A 7,040-nucleotide genomic window follows, 5' to 3' on the forward strand; every position below is an offset into this window, starting at 1 on the left:
GACAGTAATTTGTTCACCCTCCGTCTACTTGCTTTCATGAGAGAATCCACTAGTAAACACTACGGCCCCCGGGTCTATTCACATCCATCATTTACAACTCTGCTTTTACTTTGCTTTGTTACTTTGTTGCTTTCAGTTCTCACTTGGCAAACAATCTATAAGGGATTGACAACCCCTTCATAGCGTTGGGTGCAAGTTGTTTGTGTTTGTGCAGGATCTTGAGATACTCTTCCGCCGGATTGATACCTTGGTTCTCAAACTGAGGGAAATACTTACCGTCGCTGTGCTACATCACCCTTTCCGCTTCGAGGGAACACCGACGCAAGGCTCCAAGGCCACGGGGGAAATCCTTTGCATACTTGCCTAGGAAGTCCCTTAAGGCGTAGCCGCAGCTGAAGGATTCCTGGTGCCGTCAACACAACTATTTCTGGCGCCGTTGCAAGGGATACACAGCAGCCATCAGTGCACAGTCGGGGAGAACACAATTTCGTCTTGAAATTTTAGTGGGAGATTGAAAATACCTCGATGACGCCTAGAGGGGGGGGGTGAATAGGCTATTTAAAAACTTCTTCGGATTTGGCTTGAACCTAATACGGAAATAAACTAAGAGGGTACTTGTCAAGCACAAATCCTAAATGCACTAGGCACTGCAACGTGTATCAACAATACGATCTACCAAGATGGACACAACAGAGTTACTAACAAGCACAAGTAAGTTACACAAACTTACTTGAGCTATATTACACGACAAGTAGGTGAACAACACTAAGATACTAGATCACACTATATCAACACGATATATCAAGGGCTGCAAGTATGAACGTGTGGATATAGAGGGTATGCTTGAATGATTAATCTTGTAAAAGAAATAGCCAACACAATATAATGAGCACAACCAATATGCAATGTATGTATGCTCAAATAACACAAGTAAACCACAAGTAAGGAGTTAGGGTTAAGGATAACCAAGGTCACTGAGACGAAGATGTATCCCGATGTTCACTTCCTTGGAGGGAAGCTAGTCACCGTTAGAGAGGTGGATGTTACCACGAAGGCACACCAACGCCACGAAGGCTCACCCTATTCTCCCTTTGAGATAACACCACGAAGGTGTTTCTCAACCACTAGTGGTAAGCCTTTGAGGTGGCTTCCAAACCCTCACAAACTTTTCCGGGGGAAATCACACGGATTGATTCCTCTCCGGAGAACTCCTACCGCCTAGGAGTCTCCAACCTCCAAGAGTAACAAGATCACGGGGAATGCTCAAAAATTGCTCAAATCACAAATAGCTTGGGTTGAGAGAAGGAGAGGGAGACGATCTATCTTTTGATTGGAACAACTCTCAAAGGGGCTCACAAATGCTCTTAAGATCTAAGATTTGGAGTGAGCAAATGTGTGTGAGGTGGAAATGTGTTCTTATGAGGATAAGGCTGTGTTGGGAAACCCTCTCACGAAATGGGAGGGGGGTATTTATAGTGGGGAGAGAAAAAGAGCCGTTGGGGACACTTTAAGTCACACAGAGTCCGGACGTCCGACAGTTGTCGGAAGTCCGGGCGTCCGCGAGGGGTCGGTCGTCCGAGGCCTGTAGATACGACTAAAACTATTTTGCATTAAACAGCGACCAGACGTTCGACAAGGGTCGGTCGTCCGAGACCTGTAGATACGACTGAACCTATGTTGAATTTATCAGCCACCGGACGTCCGGAGAGGACCGGAAATCCGAGTTATACAGCTCAACTTCTACTGGTGGTATGTTCCGGATTTCCGACGGGTGTCGGACGTCCGGCGCTCGGACGTCTGGAGGGAGCCGGATTTCCGAGATATAGAACTCAACTTCTACTGGTGCAGGCTTCCGGATTTCCGAAGCTGGTCGGATATCCGGGCCTCGGACGTCCGGAGGAGGCCGGATGTCCGGGCCTCGGACGTCCGGAGGAGGCCGGATGTCCGAGGCACTGGTCCTGTTTTCTGATAACAGCAGAGCAGTGGAGATGTGGTATGAGCAGAACAATGGAGATGTAGTTTGAGCAAGTTCATCGCAAAACCTGTGATCCCCTCTTAATAGTGCGGGATCCCTAAAGACTCAAGAATCATAAAAGGGGTACTGATGATCCATACTTGAGTGTATACTTTTATTCGCTGATCATCACTCCGCACAACTAACGTCAAAGGAACTGATACCTTTGAGTTAGCCCTTTCACTTGAGCTTGATGTTGTTGTTCCTTCTTGGCTCAAGTTGAAAGCACGACATGATGAAGTCTTCAAGTAGCTCTCCCATACTCAATGTGGAAAGCCTAGCTTATGTATTCATCTTCATTTGTCCACCATGTGAACATCCACAATAATCAAGCATGTAGTGCTCAGGAATTCTTATCTTGATCTTGTCCTTGTTAGCACATGAGGTTGTCCTTATCAACACAAGATCATTGACAATAGTTTCAATGATATATTCGTGTTGATCCGCTTGAACTTGCACACCACAATCTTGATGACGATCACCACTTGACGTCATCCTTCATGGGTTGTATGAGATCTTCCTTTTGACGCAAGCCCAATGGAAACACACCTAACACCCACATAGGAGTCTCACAAAGACCATGTGTTAGTACACAAACACGCAATGGACAATGCTTACCATACCATGGGATCACTTGATCCCTCTCGGTACATCTTATACGCTTTGTGTGTTGATCATCTTGATTTACTCTTTGTCTGAAATCTTGATCAACCTAGTGTTTCTATGACCATTCTTTGGATAATACCTTGAATAACATCTTGGTCAACATATAAACTCCTTGAATCCAACAGATGGACTTCAAGAAGTGCCTATGGACAACTCCTATAAATATAACTTAAGGCAACCATTATTCCATAGGAATTGTCATCAATTACCAAAACCACATATGGAGATATATGCTCTAACAATCTCCCCCATTTTGGTAATTGAAGACAACCACTTCAAGAGAGTTTATATAAGGAAATAAGCATAACCAAGCGCACACATGCAAGGTACTAATGCATGTGAGCAAGATGTAAATGCTTACGCAATAAAAGCAAAACCCTCTAAACATATCCAAAGTAAACTCTCTAAACTTCTCCCCCATTGGCACCGATTGCCAAAATGGACAAAAAGTTTAGAAAGCCAATATAGTAGGTGGTCCTCCAAAAGGTGTGTACTTCTCAGCAAATGAGCGCGGAAAAATACACAAATACAGTAATAAGTAGTTGGAGGAAAACACACTATATTGAGGACCCAAAGATTGCAAATAAAAGGATTATATGTCACAAAGACATACAAATATAGAGGCAAGCAATCAAAAGATTCCAGATGGAACAACAATCATATGGTCCTTCGAACCACATGAATAGAAGATATTATGATAAAGGAAATAGAGTGTTTTATCAAAAACTTAGAGAAGCTCCCCATGATTTGTGCACTAACATGAGATTTTTGTATTTGATACACGTGCACAAAATAGGATCGTTGCTCCCCTACAATTAATAAAAACACACAACGAGTGCAAGAAGATAGGTGAGACAATGGGCATATCAATTGCACAAAACAAATGGTTGAGCAACATGTAAAGGAAGCAAGTTAAGACTAAGCTCAACCAAAGTAATGTGTGTGAGTCATGGCAAAGCACTTGAGAAGACTTAAGATAAGGATGAGCCTTACTCATCAACATAGTCTTGATGAATATGAGATACAAAGTGCAAGACATATCATTCCCACACACATACTAGAAAATGGGTTCACAAGCTTACTAATAAACAAAATAAGAACCAACGCTTGTGACAACCCATTGTGAAGATAGGAAGTAAGAACCTTGTCAATAGGAGGGATACTAGTTGAAATGGCAAAACCCTCATCAAGACAAGCATGAGGAAAAATAATCTTCACGGCCAAAGAGTGCATCAAGATGTAGGAAAATAAGATGCGCACTCAAAACAAATCCTTTCACGAAGCCACCAAAAACTTGAAAGACGAAATGCAACAATGGACGTGAAAGAAAAGAGGATATCAATTAGAGATGTAACTTCTCTCATGTGTAAAAGATTCTAAGTAGAATACAATCATGATGATATATATCCACAAAGAAGGATGCACACACGAAAGGGTTACAAGAAGGAACAAACTAGATATCCAAAAAGGAAGTCATAAATATATCAATGAGATCTTTTGCTTGGAAGCATAGCACATGGCCTATTATTTTCTTATTGTACAATATGAACTTCCAACATACGAACATCAAAGACATCCCAACTAGTAGTAAGACATCATCGTTCGGATGCTTTGTGAAAGCAAACAAGTACTACGAGAACAAGTCAAGAGATTCATGCCATGATGCAACCTGAAAAGTAAAGAGAGGATGGGTCCTTTGCAAGAAAAGAATGCATGAAGTGGATACTTGTTACCGAGACAACATTGGATTGATGTAGTAGATAGTTGTTCTTTGATCATCCTAACTTGGCTCCAATAATCACATGGTCTCAACACCTTCCTTATAGGTGAGCCGAGTATCCAATGCATCTCCAGTTGTTCCTGGAACAACAAAACAAACAAAATGGTGCCCAAACTCATTGGGACCAAAGAGTTAGAAAACCAGCAATACATAGGACAAACTCCACATACATATGTGCATATAGATACGAATTTGAATTTCATGCACACTTTAGCCAATTTATGACACGGTGGAGTTTCCCTTATATATTGGGTCAAAGAAGGAAAGCAAGCAAAAGAAGTTGTATACAGTAGATATGCATGCTCAAGACTCTTAAGAATCAACTCAACACAAAGTTGATAAGTCACCAAAAGACAAGGTATCAAGTGATAATAGGACCCTAAAACAAAAGAGCTATCACTTGAAGGATATCAATTAAAAGATACCTCAAGGAATGAGACATCCATTGACACATGCCAAATAGAAGGCAACAAGAAACCAATTGAAGGAAAACAAACACGAGGTAGAGCAAGACTTGCCTCCCATCAACACACACTTTATGGGGATCAAAAGATTTTATGATGGGTGAATAAAGAGAGTGTTCTAAAGAAAATAGGATAGCTCCGCCAAGGGACATGCATTATATAGAATTTGCATTTAAATACAAAACGCACACGATGGGATCATCACTTTCTCTATATCTATAAAAGCACTAGACAGGTTAAAATAGATCCATAAGAGGCAAGGAAGACAAACGAAACACAAAATCCAATGTAAAGATGATTAGCAATTCCAATCACATGATGGGAATACCAATTGTCAAGGACAAGAAGTATTTTCGAAATGATACTCATTGATAGATCACAAATATATCCAAGATCATCTTTACCCATAAAACGCAAGCAAATGACACTTGTAGAGATAACATGCCACCTAGGAACAAGATAATTTACAATATCAACATTAAGTGGCAAAACCTCAAATGTACACATTTTCTAGGTTTGTAATATGCACATAGCATATTACTCCCCCATAATGTGATAAACCAACAATATTAACAAGTGGCAAATTGAAACCAACAAGAGATAATTAATGGACCATATAGAATTTGAATTTCTCATGAGTAAGACATACCACATAGAAACTAGATAATCTTGAAATATGAAAACTAAGTGGTATTCCCCATGTATACACATTTATAGGATTGAGAGGTGTTCAAGGCACATCACTCCCCCACAATGGGATAATCCATTAATCTCTCACAAGAGCCAACAAAGATACAAACAAGACACAAAAGGCTCAATACAAGACTCACATGTACATGATATGCAAACCAACATACCCATACTCGATTACTCAAGATAAGCAAGTTGGAAGCACAACATATACAAACGCATGCAAGGTACAAAACCACAACATGCAAAGGGGCAAGCACCTAACAATGTAAACAGTTTAAGTATAAGTTACCGTAAGGAGGCACATTGGATATAAGATAGAAACTCGATAATCCAAATGACTTGGCTTGAGATAATATGAATGATGAAGACCCCTTAATTCTTCATTATGTATCCAAGTCTCTAATGTCCTCCATAGTCACCTATTGATCAAGTTTGAGCTTGTTGGTCCCCAACTACGTTGGGTCCTAAGAGGTTAATCACAATAGGCTTGGCAACCCAAATGGTTCTTTTCTTGACACCATTTTGAGTACCAACAAACTTGGCAAACACATTGCCAACCTTATCCTTCCCAAGGGAATAGGTATCATCAATAGTGATTGGGTTGGATAAGTTACCTCTCGTGCAAGACGAAGCGACGTGACCCTTCTCACGACATAAGTAGCAACATCTACCCTTTGTTTTCTTCGCAGTTGATTTCTCACCTTGGGGAGTGTTGGTTTGGGTCTTATTGGGAAGATGCCTTCCTTCAACTTGTAGTTGAATATGTGATTGAGTTTGTGGCCGCTTCCCTTGTTGCTTGTGACTTTGAGACTTCATCTTCAGAGGGCAAGATCTAACATAGTGCCCTTTAACTTTGCACTTGAAGCAAATGATTTTGGCCGAATTCTTGACTTGTTCTAGGCCCCTCTTGTTCTTGTTTGAGTTTACTCCAACATCATTTTTGTCATTCAGAGATGTTTGCTCACACAGGACGTTGTTGAGTGTGGACATCCCTTCATGACACTGTTCCAAGTCTTTCTTCAAAGAAGTGACTTGGGCCTTGAGCTCTTCGATTTCCTCTGCACGGTTAGTATCAATGCAAGTACTATAGGAAGTGTAAGCTTCAATGTTAGAGCAACAAGGCAAGGAAAGTAATTCATCACACGAGGTAGCAACATTGTGAGTAGACGAATTACGAGGACTAGCACATGGAAATATAGTACTTTGACTAGAAGTAGTGCCATTGTCCACATGAGGCTCACTTGATGTTACCTTGGTGATGATAGCCTCATGAGCTAACTTTTGCACATTATGGGATGTTAGAAGATCGGCATGAGAGCTTATGAGCATTACATGGTTTTCTTCCAACTTCCCATAATTGCTAGTTAGTAAGTCAAGTTGAGCACGTAGCTCAACATTCTCCTTCAATGTTGATACTTCAAAA

Source organism: Hordeum vulgare, chromosome 1H (assembly GCF_904849725.1).
Source record: "Hordeum vulgare subsp. vulgare chromosome 1H, MorexV3_pseudomolecules_assembly, whole genome shotgun sequence".
NCBI lineage: Eukaryota > Viridiplantae > Streptophyta > Magnoliopsida > Poales > Poaceae > Hordeum > Hordeum vulgare.